The sequence below is a fragment of the Hetaerina americana genome, unplaced genomic scaffold, assembly GCF_022747635.1.
Source record: "Hetaerina americana unplaced genomic scaffold, ioHetAmer1.1.p SCAF_7, whole genome shotgun sequence".
Taxonomy (NCBI): Eukaryota; Metazoa; Arthropoda; class Insecta; order Odonata; family Calopterygidae; genus Hetaerina; species Hetaerina americana.
In genome coordinates this window covers 17,763,301-17,780,728 of record NW_027287316.1, presented here as the reverse complement: position 1 = coordinate 17,780,728, position 17,428 = coordinate 17,763,301, and the positions used below count along the sequence as shown (strand labels likewise).

The window sequence follows — 17,428 nt, the reverse complement described above, 5'->3', positions numbered from 1 at the left end:
ACGTAAATGGTACCCCGTTTAATTACTCACACGTCTTTCCAGTTCCTTATTCTACCTTAGGATAACTCTGTGTTCTATTTATTAACATAGACCTCCTTCGTCTCTAGGGATCCAAGTGTTTACTGCACCCAGGAGCAACAGAATAAATAATGAAGTGGTTTTTCTCGGCAAATCTTGTACGAAACGGATATTCTCTCCCAGTTTCTAAACGCGTCTTACTTCCAACAAGTGTATCTGAAAGTTTAATACAGTCCATAATAGGCCAATGGCAATGTGATAGGAGATACCATTTATATTTAAGCTTAGTATACACATTTTGTATATTAATTAGGATTTTTCAACCTTTATGTTCCATGAGGGACGTAAGTAGGCCAAAATCTTTCCAAAATATCAGGTTCTCTCATAGATTACAAAATACAGGGGTCATTTTCCCTGAAGGATTGCTCTCATTTGTAAAGAGCAAAACGAGTAGACCCGTGTCGACGCAATTCATTCGCCTCTAAATCTAAAAATGAGGTTGGGACACGGAGAAACGCCTTTCATTCGCACCAATTAAAGGAATGGTTCAGTTTCAATTCATGATTATTTCATTAACTGTATTTAAAAATGATGAGCGTGAAAATAAATGATTGAATCTTCTACGAAGAGGAAGGGTGGGAAGTTGCTTCAAAAACTTTTTCAGTTTTAAAAACATCATCGATAGCTTCAAAATAAAGCATGTATTGCACAAAAAGCAAAAATATAAAAAAAAATAAGTCAGTTAATTTTAGAGACAAATATTTTTTTACACGTGACTATATCAAACATTAATTTTAAAATATTTCTTAAGTTTTCAAGTTGATAATCTAATTTTGATTTCTTTACTATAAAACACTCTTTGATAATTAAAATAATAATAATTAATTTAAAATATATGTTTTTCTTTAGAGATTATTTAGGATGATTTCAAATGATAAATAAATTTATGGATAGATAGATATTAGCAAATCAGTCAGACAATATTGCTATAATAGCGTTGAAATTTTTATTTAATAATATCATGTTTTTATTTTATTTAGAATGGTTCGACCTTTTAAGTATGCTGATAGAAAGGGTTTTTCTGAATGCGACAACATTTAATTTACAAAAACTTAAAGCTACGAATGCGAATTTTGTTTCATTCATAGTATTAGGTCTGCTACTCAACATATTGAGTGTTATTCAAGTAAGGGTTTATATATGAACTTGCCGGAGTTATTTGTATCTAAATAGTATTATTTTTTGGTTCTTTTCTTTACATGACTTTTGGTTCACTTTGGTTCTTATCTTGGTTGTTATTTGGGTCTAGATGTTTAATCTTATGGTTTAATATTACTTATATAATTGGATTTGCAGCTTTATTTTAGTCATTGATCAACTTCCGATGATACACGTACCCCGCCCACATTATAAAATATAACAGTATTTATGGTCTAATTTATCTTTAAACGCTAATTCGAACATCATCTTCAAAATCAACTTGTACATTTCTCCAGAGTAACGAAATGTTTTCAAATGCAAAGGTGTCAAGTCTTTTCCGATAGGAATCGAAGGATGTGCCAAAGATGTACTTATGGTAAGCTCGGATACTATGAAAGTTACTCAATATATTTAACTTGCTCATCACATTATTTTCCACGACCTTGTTATAAGCTTTTAATGGCTCAATTCACTTAACAGACAAAGTTTTCCATTGATGTGAAAACGTTATTTCACCATTGAAAAAAAGTGCAAAAAATTAGCATCGATGCTTCCTCATATCTTTACAGAACAGCTGCACATTCATCATTTTCTGCTAGATTATTTCGTGTCCCTAATTACGCGGACCAAGCTTCCTCTTTTCATTAGAATATGGAAATAATAGTGTTTGACTTAACTGTTAAAAATTATGCCACACATTATAAATCCAGGAACGGCCTCGTCCATCTAATCATCTTTTTGATGAAACGACTTAAAAATTACGGTTGATGCATTTACATTTTTATCCTACAACACGATATATGGTAGGAAGGTTATATGATATAATAACAGTCTCAAAGTCGCAATATTTACAACATTCGTTCTTAAACATTCCAACATCCCGAATAGCCGTCCGGAAAAATGAATGACGTTTGAAAGTCTCCGCCTTAATAGTGATTCTTGATATGTAAGCCAGTATAAAGAATAGGAGTAAACTGGAAAAATTATTTAAACGTTGAGATTTGGTCATGCACCTCTATTCGAAGGAACGCAGCTATTTGAAGGATTGCTCGTGATTGACTTTCATTGGACCATATCAATTATATATTTCTCAGAGCTTAATTGAATTACATCACATTATTTCCAAATACCAGTTACCAACGTCCAACACTTAAACAACCAACTCTTTTCATGTGACGGCAATGTGAAAACGCGATTTGATTGTCCAGTTTTCACCAAATGCTATTAACAAATATTTTTGGTTCCTTCCGTTTAACTCGACAATATTAGGTCAACATCAAGTCAAGTATTAGAACTGAAAGGTCTCATTCTGCACTACCATGTTATATTTTATTGTTTTGGTGGGATACATGTATTATCGGATGTAAATCAGCTACGAAAATAAAGCTGCACATTCAATATCACGAGAGGAATGAATTTTAATATATGAAATTTTACATACCTGATGTAATCATTACCTTTGCTCTTTTTGCTATGATAGAAGATTATGAAGAAAATACGCCTATATCTAACAATTACCTAAATTTACAACGGCCTATATCCGCACCAATGACTTCAAGCCGTCCCAAGGCAAACGGGTTTTCAATCAAGTTTCGCAGTTTTGTCGCTTTAGGAATTCTGAATCAAGTATACTCCCTTCCCTTCATTTTCTCTCTCTCTCTCCCTCTCTCTCTCTCTCTCTATCTCTCTCTCTCTTCCCTCCCTCTCTCCCCCTCTATTCTACTTCTCCAGCCAGTATACTTCTTCCCTCCCTCCGTCCGACCTCTCCTGGAGAACGCAAACTCTCCATCTCTCCGTTGTAATTATGTTCTCGGCTCATCCCGTGACAAAAGGGATCAGAAAATGGGCACTCGCTCCCTTCACAGTCCGAAACACTCCCACGGCCCTTTGAGATACCTCCGTGTTAGTTTTTTTTTCAACCCAGCTCAGGCAAGAGAGTAAAGGGGGAAAGGGCCATCTGCCCGAGGGGATGTTCCGTCGAGAAATATTTCAATAGTTGTTGCACGCAAATGCATAAGCTCTGCGTGGGAGTGGGATTGAGTTGGATTAATTTCGCGTTTTGCGCCATCGTTCGATTTCTGGAATTCCATGGTTCAACTTGTTCATCATTCATTTCCAGATTACACTCATCAATCCGTTTTTCGTTGGCAGGGTTGTCAGGACACCAACCATTAGAAAACATTTATTGACATATATTATAACTAAGGATAAAATTGGTAAGAAGTTCAGTTAAAATATTGGTGTCAAAAATTTTCTAATTTTACAACTGTTTAGTAATCAGCAGTCCATCTAAGAGAAATGGCAAGTAATATAGTTGATTTGAAAAAGTCTCTTCCCATGAATTATCCGTTTAAACCACCATTTCTTGGTTTCCTCGAAGAATACAATGTGACGTAAGAATAATTTTCCCCTGCTAAACAAAATATTCGCAGCACCTCTCTTTTCCCAAGAACTGCGCTCATTACTGTATCTTTCCTTTACAAAACTACTACCATTATTCTATTGAAATGAAGTCACTTACATGTGTCAGTTTGTGTTGAATCAGAAACACTTCGGGTGAAAGAAAATGCTAGCTAAAATTATATTACAATAAAGCAGTATCTTCCTATAAATCATTTTCAGTAATTTAATAGGATTATCTTCCCTATTTCATATGTTATGTGAGAGTGCCGTAACATGAAGAAGATAAAATAACAAATAATCGATATGCATGTCGAGCCGGGGGATTTTGTAGGATAATATTTCCCTCTGTAAGCTTCAGTCAGGCTTGTCTTACCTTTGTCAATCCCAAAAGAGATGATTTTATGCATTTGCCAAATATTCATCGATTTTAGAATATCATGTTTACGACAGTTGCGTTTCATTGCCCAAGTAGCGTAGAGTAAATTTCTTTCCTATATCTAATAAATTATCGTTTTCCTCTTAAAAATATCCAAAATACTTGAAGCCTTATTGTCTGTCGATTAAAATTTTACAGAATTACAATATCTTTAAAACGAGAGAAGAATTTCAGGAAAAAGTTAGCTGTTGGAAATGATTATGTTTATCGAAGAATATAAATGAAAAATCTGAAAAAAGATCCCAGAAATTGACGAAAGACAAGTCTCCTTATTATCATCTGGCATCATGGTCAACGCAAAGGTTGATTTTGATTCTGATTCCTCAATATTGAACCAACAATTTCGTATTGGCGTTTACCGCGTAATTGGAGTCAGTTACGCTCTTTACTTGTGTATACTTTAGATTTTGGAAGGCTGAATGCATATTGAGCGTTGAAATTTCGTAATCTAGCTGCGGATCAAATAGTTATAAATTCTACAGATATTTATTCAAAGATTATTTGCTTCAGAAAAAAACATTAATTCCTGAAAAACAATAGTCCTCATATATATATATATATATATATATATATATATATATATATATATATATATATATATATATATATATACGATTGTACGGAAAAACTCACACGAGCGGCACAATAATGGGCTGACACAATATAACACAAATAGAAAAGAATAGACACATTTAAAAGAACACTCACACGGTAAATTGTTCGACTTTTCGGCCCTCTCAGAGGCCTTCTTCAAGAGAGACTGAAAAATTTTCAACACGAAATCCGGCCAAACGGCGAATAAATACTCATATATACAGAAACAGATATAAGGAAAAGGGATAGGAACACACATAAAGGACGAACACAATAGAGGTGGGGAAGGCGGAATCGAACGGATCACAAGAGTAAAAATATTTCCTTGACCGGGACTCGAACCTCGGATCTTTCCACTTGCCGGGCGGATGCTCTTAACCACTTGAGCTATCGAGGAAACGTAATTTACCCTGAGATCCGTGGGTCTAATATCTCGCCAAGCGCCCCGATTCTTTAACTCTTGTGATCCGTTCGATTCCGCCTTCCCCACCTCTATTGTGTTCGTCCTTTATGTGTGTTCCTATCCCTTTTCCTTATATCTGTTTCTGTATATATGAGTATATATATATATCATAATTATTAACGTAAATGTGCTTAAACAAAGGATTTTTAAATAACTACCAATAGAAAACCTCTATAATACGACTCTTAAACTGTTATTAGGGAATATTACATCGTCATCAGCGTTTATTTTTTATAAAAAACTTTACTTCGCCTGAAGTCGAAATAATTTGAGTTCAGCCTTATGAAAGCACTTCATGTTCATTAGTGGATAATTTGTTTTAGAAAAACAAATTGTAAATTTAAATATATATTAAATATCATTTTGATGTATAAATTTGTAATATTCCACGAAATACCAGTATTTTGTTAATTGTATTTCCGTTATCTGGTTGAGTTAACATATTTCTTCCTGTGACTCCACGTTTTTACGATAATTATACCGGTTTCCATAAACCAATTCAAATAATAAAGTCACATTTTCAACATTTAATGAAATAAAACTATAAGGCATTTCCAACTGTGCACAATGGAAAATTTAAATTCTCAATATCGCATATAAAATTATTATAAAAATGAGAAAAGATAATTAAAACAAACAGATTAAACCCTTTCACCCTTCCACAGAAAAACTTAATTGTTATGCGTACCAAGAATTGGAGAATATTCTCTAGAGAGGGCCAACGATAAACAATATATTCCACAAATATAAACTTTTTCCTTTCCCATACATATCTCTTATTGAATTTTCCACATTCGGTATACTGATATCGCCCAGGCACACCAATTTAAAAAATAATTCCCAATTCCTCAACTTTAGTTTAAAACCAGTTTTACAAAGTATTGCTGTGCTTCAAGTTGCATATACTCCCTGGTTTATGTAGGTAAATTTCTCATTATTCATCATAGTAATAAAAACATATCCTCACCATTTCTTTAATCTCAAAATCCGATGCAAGTATGAAGATAACTTAGGGAAGAAACAGTGTTCTTCATGTTAATTTTATTATGCTTACATTCAAGTTATGGTATTACGATAAATAAGATTGGCCCTTCTAGTTTATCAGCCAAATGGCACGACCGTTAAATGTAACTATGCACTCCTGTTTTAGTTTATCGAAGCTTTTTTTGCATATAAAAATTAAAATTTAAAATTTATCAACCTCAGCTCAGAATCTGCTATTTTATCGATTCGGTCCCCATAAATTAATTTCATATATTAATCTATGTTTTACACCATATGTGTAAGGAAGAGATAAATCACTCGAAGATCTCTATAAATCTCTTTTCATATTATAATCAATTCTTAAAATTGAGACACTAATAAATTTTTCATCTCGAGACGATCAAGCGGAATAGAGGGGAATATAAATTTAATGAATGAATTGAATATAATGAGGGGAATCAAGTGCGGTCCTAATCTTCGAACAAAAATAACAGATTCTGGATTATGACGAAATCATAAAAGAAAACATTACCTAACCTGTCGCACCAAAAGAAAACAGAATCAGAAAACCATCTTGGGCTCAATTAGCAACCACCATTATTGCTTCCCAAAACATGAACGTTTCCGCATAGTCCGAAGAGAATTCTTACGTAACGCAATCCTGAATCATCATCCGCAGAAATCAATCACTCAAGGGAAATGAATTGAAACCCGAACTAGACAGTAATTTGGGCCATATTTGTTGAAATAATTATAAGTCTAAAAGCTTACTTTATGCAAAAATATAGAAGGCAAATAAAAATGATATTTTATAATTAATATGTCATATGATATCGAAATAATTTTTTTAGGAGTAGCATATCCAAAATGTCTTCTTTTCCTCTGCCATCATTCTCCACCCTATTACGGAATCGCATCGATCCTCACTATGTCTTACATTCAAATTCCTCATTTCATCGATTGTCTCCATCAATATTCTCTTTTCACGAGCGATGTTTAGAAATTCATCGTTTCTACTTCTTTCCGTCCTCATTGTTTTCTCCATTCTTCTCCACAAACACATCTATCTCAAAAGCCTCGAAATAAACAGAAATCTTTTTGCTTCGACGACCAAGTCTCCAACCTGTCGAAGTAACTCATTCAAAACAAGAAGTGAATAATCAAATTCATCAGGTCTCCTCCTACTCATATAAGTCAGTGATGTTATATTTTCGGTGAGGGTACATTAATCGGATCCTACTTGTACATACGTACAACGTATGCATCGTGCAACTCTAACTATTGCGTGTTACCACCCTATTAGAATATTATTTCGTGAACGTGATGTATCAAATGACATAAAATTTGGTGAAAAGGTTTACAGAATATTGTAAAAATATACCAATATCATTCCCATACAAAGCAGTTTTCATGAAAATGTCATGCGCTGAGGGAGTAATTAATGTCGTCAAACTTAGATAAAAACTTCCCCGTGTTAAACATTTATACTTAGTGTGTGATGCGGAAGTTCCAACCGGCGTACAACCACTCAAATGTCTTTCCTCGATTCATTCCATTACTCTCTCTCTCTCTCTCTCCTACTCTCCCTATCTCAGTGGATATCGACCGACCTGCTTAAGTCACCGCGGGATCGACACCGCACGGTTTGTGTTAAAACTGCGGCGAAACGAAGTGGTCCAATTCCGAAAGGAAAAGAGTGCCGAGATGAGGAAAAAAACCCAGCAAAAATGGGAGTGTAAATACGTCCCTCCACATGTGCGCATTAAAAGCTTCCTACTCGAAGCAAGTACCGCGGGCACAAACACAGTGCCGCCAGGGAGAGGTTTCTTCGCGCACTTGGGGTATTAAGTGAATAATAAGGGGTGGGAGTACATCAGGCTATCCATATTTCCCCACCGAAATGTTTCGTCATATTTGAAAAAAAGGGAGACTTTTAAAACAACTTAAACTTGGAAAACGGCGGGAAAAATCAATGATTTCTTCGCAACGCGTCATTTGATTTATCACTCAATTCATGCAAAACAATACGTTAAACTAATTAGCGAAAAAAATATACGCTTAATCGGGAATACGTACATGTAAACATTTGATATGCTAGGCGGGTTTAGTAGCTAGAAATCCTTTATATATCTCCACTCGGCAATGCGCGGGACCCTTTCCCAGTACAGTGGACTGCTCTCCAAAAATGCAGTGTGTGTGACACAGCGGAGGAGCACGGAGAATGACTCGGTGCGAAGGACATCGGGTCAAGGTCGAATTGCTCTGCACGCGTATGACCACTCCAAGCCAAACAGAATAAGAGGTGCGAAAGAATAGAGGAGAGGGCGTAAGGCAGGGGGTGTACATCTTAATGAGTGTATATATGCATATTTGTGTGTATAAAATGGGTATGTATGTGTGTGAGTGTGTATATATATATACATATATATATATATATATATATATATATATATATATATATATATATATATATATACACACACACACACACACACACATACATACACATTATATACAAACATATATGCATATATATACACACACACTCAATCACGCGGGTGTGCATCACTCGCATGACAAGGTGGACTTTTCAATGAAGGAAGGGTAGTGGAGCGACTATTTTCGTATCCCACCCACGAGAGTCCGACCATGGAATCAAACATTCCTCCCTTCGCACCCCTTCTGTCGGAGATTGCAGAATTTGATTCCAACGACAAGCAATGCATTATAAAAGCACCGAAGTATTACAGCCTAACTTTCTCATTATGATTTGCGAGTTATTGCCACGGATGTTAACTGTTTTGCTAATGGATGAAATCGAATGCAAGAAAAATGTAAGTAGGAATTCGAAACATTCCCTACATTCAGAAGGAACGATCGAATTCAGAAATGTTTTGAATCGGATTAAAAATATATCCGGAATAATTTAAATGGTTCTCAGCTTTGATGATCTCATGAATCTTGTCTGAATATTGTTATAGAAAAAGGATGTTATTATGCCAACTATTTAAAATCTGAAAACATTACTCACTTGTATCTTACTTTAATTCCGTGACAGTGGTTAAATATCTCAAACTATGTACCGTATTTCTCAACCTCTATATCCTCAAAAAAAAATACGATCGCAACTTAAGAACACGAAATTATAACTTCTAAAAGTGTTTCCCCACACGCATCAGGTTGAGCGAATTGACTAAATTTCATCCTCGACAACTGGAATATGTCAAAAAATGATATAGAATCATTACGCAGAGGAATAAACGCACTCACCGATAGTAGTTTGTCAGATTCCGCAAATTCGTTCCAGTGCGTATTCGTCGCCGAATCGGCGGAAGGGAGAAGAATGCTTCGTGGGCGCAAACCAACCTTAGTTGCGGTGGACAGCCTCCTCGTCCCGACGCGTTCGGGGCCCGATCCCGAAGGGGCCTTTGCCGTCGTGCTCTGCGCTGCGGCGCCGGACACCGACAGAAGACAGGAGTGAGTCCCTTCTTCGGAGAGGGAAGAGCACCAGCAGAGTAGCAGCAGGAGACTCGGCAGGAGGAGCATCGCTCTGTATCCCATCGTCTACTTCCTCCTCCACCGCGGGCAAAATGAACATGGTCCGATCCGAATAAAATAAAGGTACGGTGGGGGTGCGGGAGGAGTCGAGAGAGAGAGAGAGCACTGCGGGGGAAGGGTGTGAGGAGGCGGCCGCTGCTGCTGCTGCTGCTCCTACTCCTCCTCTTTTTCCCCTGTTCTTCTCCTCTTCGTGTTAAAAACCGGACTCAATCCGAAGAAATCACACGCCAGCGGGAGGCGTCCGTGGGGGGAAGAACGCGGGGCGGGAGATCTTCTATTTTTCATTCACTGAAAAAACATCCACACTCTGCGTCACACGTGGTGTAGGAGAAAATTGAGCCGACACAACTAAACTTCTATCTTTTTTACCCCTTTTCCGAGAAAAAAATTAATCCGATACACTTATTTTAGTTTTCCCTCCCCTTTTGTCTCATCTCAGCGAGAGGGTCGAGTGACACCTAAAAGATGAAGGAAACTTGAGGGAGTTTTGAGAGTGGGGTTTAACTATGGAACACTTCATTTCGTCAGCGGGGGGTAAGGATTTTGGAGGGTGTGTGTGAGGGAGGAGAATGGGTATGTTTCTTTTTCGCAACTCCGCGGGAGGAATTTGATTTGAGAGGGAGGAGTAGGGATGGGATCACGAACACATTCGTACGTGTTATATATATATATACATATATCCAGCGCACAACCGCAGCGGTCGTATTGTTACGAGGTCCTTCCCTTCCTCGCCGGTCGAAGGTTTTTGCCGTCACTATAGATGGAGCGCTCTCCCGAGGTGGGCAGGGAGGCAGGCAGGCGGGCGGGAGAGACAGCGAGCGCCCTCTGCGCGACGCAGCCTCCCTCCGCCGGCGCAAACTCGAACCAAAAGGCACTTTCGCCCGGCAGCCTAACCCCCTCCCGAGCGAAACTTCCCCTCCTCTGCTGCTTCCCCCCACTCCCTTCTTCCCGTCTCCCTCTCCTTCTCCCTCCCTCATTCTCCGATTCGTCCCCCGCCACAAGCCTACCATTCCTCCTCTCCGACCCTTCCTTCTCTCTCTTCATGTCCCATTCTCTACATCCTCACCCTTTCTTTCATTTTATTTTTTACTCCACCCATCCCACATGAAGTGGGTTTCCTTACTTCCCCCTCCTCCTATCCTCTCATCTCCTCACACAACCTTCATACCTTTTAGCCCCATTATTAATTGATTATCCACTTTATTCTCTTAACGCATTTCCATGAATTGCTCAAAGCTTTGTTTGACTGAAATTCATTGCTCTAGCAGGGCATCCGTCTTACTCATGTGAAATTTAAAGTGCGCTTTTATAATGTACGATAACACGGCTTGCTGAGCAGTAAAGAATATTTCTCATCTCAAGCCAATACTCTTGACTACTATATTTTAATCGAACTCACGGATCACCTTCTCTGTAAATGATCTCAAAAACTGCTCAAGCTCAAGATTTTTGACGTCGCTATAATATCGTCCACGTAGGCATGGGAGAGGTGAATAATCTTATGTGATAAATTTACACAAAATGAGATGAGTGTGAATCCGATCAGAACGATATTTATTGAACAAATCTTGAATGGTTAGGTAAAAAGGCCTTGGCTCTCCATTTACAATTTGCCATTAGTCGCCGCTTACCTGACCTCAGTCCAGGGAAATTACAACGTGATTCATAAAATGACCTTCAGACTGATTTATGAAGTCTTTTAAGATATGTTACTTAAAAAATATTAGTTAATCGATCGAATAGTGATTTTCGAATTCACTACCTTTGTCCACTAATATTCGCGTGAATACGGACTTTGACATCATCTTTACAACTTAGAATTTAAATGACTTAGGTGAGAGGCAGGTAGACTAATTGTTGATACAAATAATTTTCCGACCGTACCGAAAAATACATAAATGAATTTTATAGATGTAATCAATTTTTCTATAAAGTTTTTGCACATTTTTTTCTACTCCTTCAAAAAATGTATTCAATATTATATCGGCTGCGGAGTTTATTTGAAGAATTATTATACGATTGTGCTATCATTATAGAATTTATAATTATGTTAAATATCTAGAAGAATCCAATACTATCACAGTAAATTGACATAAGCCTAGGTATATCTTCATTTAGCAAGCAACAAGAAGAAATGACATATCTGCAAATAACCGCGGACGAGAAAAATAAGGTTATACATCCCCTGTGCTATCCAAAGCTTTTAAAGCATTGGATGATCAATGCCTTCCACTGCGCTTGCCAGTATTATACGTGGATTAAAGTTTCATATCATGCTAGCACCTCTACACCTTGCTACATTGTCTTTCTCATACATTTCATATTTTAATCCTTAATTCGTCATCCTATATTCTCTTCACCTTCATAACCGGCTTAATCCTATTCCTCTTTTTATATTTTTCACCCTTAGATGTATCTCTCTCAATTTTCCTTGCTTATCAAATGCCCTCACAGTTTTTAGGGAATGAAGAAAATACTTTTCCATGATCAAACCATAAAATTTATAATTATCTCCGACTTCATCTCCATCGTTCTTTTTAAATTTCGTAAAGCGGGTGGGACACACGATGCTTTTTATGCCATATGGACCAGAAATGTTTCTTGAATTTTGCTTCAGCTTCATTTTAATCTCTCCGGTCTAATTAAATATTTGGTTTTCACCTGATCATAGATAAACCATAATCGAATCTCCTATCCTATCCCGTAATAGATATGCAATACATTAATTAATGAATTACCTAAATAGATCTTTTATAAAATAGCTGTAAATATTTGTTAGACCCATATTTACTAAATAAATGATAGAATAATATTCCTTAATACTCTACTCCATGAAAACATGCAAATGTAATCTCTATTACGCACAATCAATTTTCATAAACCTGGATCAAATATTATCCTGGACGCATGACGCATGGTCCTAAGAGCTTCTTGAACTGAAAAATAAAAAAATTAACCCTTCGGGAATGGAAGAGGGGTTGTAAGTAGAAGAAGGAAAAGAACATAGCTCTCAAAAATAATTTGATATATTTAACCATTTTCATGGCGTGCAAACTATTAATTACAAAACTGAGGAATTCCAACCCGATTGGTATAATATAGCAAGTCCCACCCCTTCCCGTTGAATATGATTTGCAGATTTTTTTAATAAGTTTATGAAACTTGAGGTAATTGAGAATCTACAGACATAAATGTTTCTCAGGCAATACTTATAATCATAATAAAATTTGCTAAATTTAAAATTGCTTGACTGTCGAGCAAATGTATATTCGAATTAAAGTATTTTAGAAAATGATTTGTTGAGAAAACTATTCACCGTAGGTAACATTAAATAAAAACATTTAGGCTTTAAAAATACACTAATGACGTTTGTATACAATAGTCAATTTTTTAGGACCTTGGCAGTTTGATTTCATAAATATGTCGTGGTTTCTTGACAAATTGCATCGCCACAAATTTCCTTGAACGTGAGACCACATTTGACTGCTCTACAACAAAAACAGTAATTTTCGCATCCATCGAGAAAATTTCCCTCTAGTTCTTTTGAAGGTCAAATCCTAAGACGCAAGTTCAGAACCAATCATTCGCCTTGATCCCAAATCCAAGAGCACATAATTGACTTTTGGGGGAGGGAAGTTAGCAAGGATCTTATAACCCTTCGATAACATGCTTATTCCAATAAACGATTTTAGACTTTAGATTTAGGTACTTAGTCGCCGATTCATTTAGTCCTTTCTCTTCAATTCACAATATCATCATCGAGAAATCAGTTTCCTTTATTCACACGTGCGAGAATACCAACACAGCTTACCGCAGATTCGCAGATAAATTGCAGGTTCAATGATATATAATATACCCACATTGATTTTTGTTAGTTCTCGTAAAATTTAAAAATCGCTTTATGTTTAAACATTTATATATCTTACTGTATTGTAAGCATTTGTTTTAAATAATTTATAATGTAATGTATACATATGAGAACTAATTTAGCATTCACTTGATTGGATTCTCCGCCGAAGTGACCATCTGTAAAGGGTAGAGCAACTGAATGTGACTAATAATCTCACCGTTAAACAATTCGCCAACAATTATTTCGGGGGCTTGAACTCTAACCTAATGGCATTGTTGATGAACCACTCATTATCTTTTTACAAGTATCATAGTTACATCGGTACACTTGCGTCTTGATATAGTGGCTAAATAATGACAGTAAAGGAGAGAGAGACACCCCGGCGTCTAACATGTGTTTTAATGTAAGCTTTTGAATCAAGTTAAAAATTCTGTCTATATACACGTATGCAGAGGATATCATGCAATTTGAGTGAACAGTTTTAAGTAAATATATTTATAAATACTTTAATTGCCTTTTAAATGCTATTCGAACGATTATGAAAATGCACGCAATACGCTCACACTCAAAGAAGAAGCTTATATTAATGCGTATGATTTCATCGGATCGAAACGTTAAATTTTCGGAGCGTAAGAAGAATCAAAATGCGAAGAGAAATGTTTCCTCTTATATTCATTTACATTTTTCAGTTGGATTCATCAGCGGACGAATGATGTTTTGCGATGAAATCATCGAGACGATCGAGGAGAAAAATAGAAGTAACGACGATAATTGCCACACAACAACAGAAAAGGACAAATATTTCATTTTAAATTAAACCATTATATGGTATACCAAGCTACTACGAATTCAAAGGGGTCAGCTCCCTACATACACGTGCCATCAGGTATGGCCAAATGAGTTTTTGTGTGATACTTTCCGCAAAACACTAAAGCTTTAATTCAACATATCCAGAAACATTTTAGTTTTTGCAGTCATCTGTAGGTAGGATGGTATGTCTTAAACAAACGGTTACTGTATAATGACCTTCTTACGCCAACGATTCTTTTTTTGATTAAGGTACAAAAATTGTGTAAAGAAATTGGATTAAGAAAAAGAATGGAAAAGAGGATTTTCAAGAAAATAAACTACAGTGAGGTGGAGAAACGGTATTCATTTTATCAATATAATAATATGCCTTTAAGTATGATTTGGGGAAGTATTAATGCATTGAAATAAAATCCTTAAGTCAAAAAACGGTGTAATTAAATTCTGGATGTGATGTGGTAACTGCCGGAAATACGCAGAAGTCTAAAATTGCTCAGTACGAGCCCATTTTCAACGTACTGATTGCCAGAATTAGGTGGCGGCTGTCTCATTTGACCACCTACCTTACCCGCAATCACTTGACTACATCTTTTGATACTTCACTCTAAGGTATTCCATCTGCCTTCAGGTTTATCCTCGGCCCAGCTACCTTATTGAAGGCTTACAGTCATGATTTTATGACTAAATAGGTAGAACTCATTGAAATCACTTCTTTGGCCATAATATGAACTTATCGTTTCTGATGCATATTGCCAGGAGACGATAAATATGAAAACAATAGAATAAATTCTATAAGATAATATTTTTCAATTCCGGCATATTGTAATGCAATCGCTGAGATTCGAGAACAATGTTAACTTCACCAGAAATACGAATAGGATTGAGAGATTAACCTTAGAATATTTTTACTTAAACCTGAATCTCACCTATTTTACCTAATCTAATACCAAAATATAGAAACGTGAAGGTTATGACGGGATATCACTTCTCTATGCAATAGTTTAAATATATGATAAATTGTTTTTTTGCAGACATTTAAAACTCTTTGGCAGCATATTAGATTCTCCAACGACAACCTTCCACATTAAACATCTTCAGTTTCACCAATTTTTAGCCTTCAAACAGATCGAAACTATCATTAAGATAAACAGTTGCTCAAAGTATAATCATTCAGCTATGTGAATTGCAAAGGAGTTGGAAAACATTTTGGAAAATTTGAAAACTCTCAACTTGCTTCGTCACTTGAATAACCCTTTTACGATAGACATGATTTTGAAATCACCAGACCACATAACTCTGCACCAAAGCCACTAAATATTAATATGAACTCACATTTGCTTCTCCCTCTTTTTGTGATACATCTCAGTACTGCTTGTAAGTCTAGCGATGAATATATGCATTCCAAATTCTCACGTACCAATTCTAGAAACAAAGCTCATAAATATTCAATCGACCACGAAGTAACAAATATTGATGCCTCACACAAATGGCTCCCTTTCCTGTTTCCCTTTGCTTTCTCGCGGATATTTTTTATATAAAACTTTCGTATAACGTCTTTTCAGCAGTGCCGATTGATCGAGAAATAGGTCGATTTGTCTCAAAATATATTTAACATTCGTATCAGATATTAGGCAATGAAGCAAGATGATAGACGTAGATTGGAGGCTTTTATAGTGTACGTGTGGAGGAGGATGGAAAATGTGAATTGGATAGAGAAGAAAAGAAAATAAGAAGTGCTAGGCACTGTGGGGAAGGAGAGAGAATTGTTGGGAGAAATCAAAAAGAGGCAGGAAAGATGCATTCAGAGCGATGGGATGTTGAAGACGGTGATGGAGGGCAGAATTTTGGGCAAACGAGGAATGGGAAGGAATAGGATAGTTACATTGGATGGAATGAAGGTAGGAAAGAAGTGTACGAAATTGAAGAGGAAATACCTGTAGTTTTGGATATGTGGTTGTGTTTTCGGTGTGGAGATGTAAGAAAAGTATACTTGTACAGTTATTTACATTTTGTTCATCCAAAACCTACCTCAATCGATAGATTATCTGTTACATTACTAATAACATAATACTCTAATTTTACTATAGTTCTCTTATCAAGACCAGCACATTTTATCAAGTCAAGGATTGGTTTTAAATAGCTCGTCAAACTATCCTCTTTAAAATCGTCTTCGTTCCTTCATATCTTTTTTTCACCGAAATAGTTCATTACTCAATTTACGAAATCTAACCTTGATATTTCTCTGAAATATCATCGTTTATGCGTTTCCGATTGGGCCAAAATGACACACTCTCCTATTAATGTAAAATAAGCCCGTTTAACCTCATAACGCAAACAACTTTCTCCTCCTCAGTCATCTACAATTCCCAAGACATTGCCCTTGTATCACTTTATTTGTTCCAGCGCTACTTCCTCTTGGGATGGCTCAAAATTTTCTCGGAAGCGTTTGCTTTTGTGAGAGAAATAACACGCAAAAATATCCTTTCCCTATTTGTTCCGGCGTTTATTCTTGAACTTCTAAAACAAGTTCCGCATATTTTTTCTTCCTCTTTTGACGTTCCAATTTTATCGATCACAATGACTTAGTCCAAATGCTGTGTAGATGCGTGTTACTTGTGTTATGTGCATAACAAACCAGTAAAAAATAATATGCAGCAAAAATATTTTGCACACTGTAATCATTTAATGGTCAAAATATTGCCATCCAAATGGATTTTAAAGGTACCAGAAAAAATCGTGAAAAACATAGTATAAAGACAAAACTGCCAGTGAGTTTTAAATTAAAATTAAATTTCATATTTCATTTTAAAAAATAAACTCAATTTGGGTCAGAATTATTTGGTTTGTTCAACGCAAAAATTACCCAGAGCACAATAAAAATATAATATTGATACTCGGGAATCCAATCGGCTGTGCGCATATATGGCCATTAGTTTCTTTGTCGTGTATTCTTCTGGGCTATTACAGTTTTACACACGTAAAAACGTTCCTTTGGGTTCAAAGACAAATTTTATAAATAGTTATAATGAGAGAAGAGCTCAACCAAAACAAAGAGTTCCTTGGCTTGCGTTCAGAAAGTAGTCTTCTGATTATAATGGAATGACTGGGTTGATTG

The 17,428-nt window shown here is 36.1% G+C and overlaps 1 long non-coding RNA gene across 1 annotated transcript in view; it reads right to left on the bottom strand.

Moving 5' to 3' along the window:
* LOC139696767 (uncharacterized) overlaps positions 1-9,821 on the bottom strand; it is a 246,527-nt gene extending 236,706 nt beyond the window's left edge. Inside the window, exon 1 of the long non-coding RNA XR_011702655.1 lies at positions 9,465-9,821. This is a non-coding gene — a long non-coding RNA (uncharacterized lncRNA). The remainder of the gene's footprint in view (positions 1-9,464) is intronic.
* Between the last annotated feature and the right edge of the window lie 7,607 nt (positions 9,822-17,428).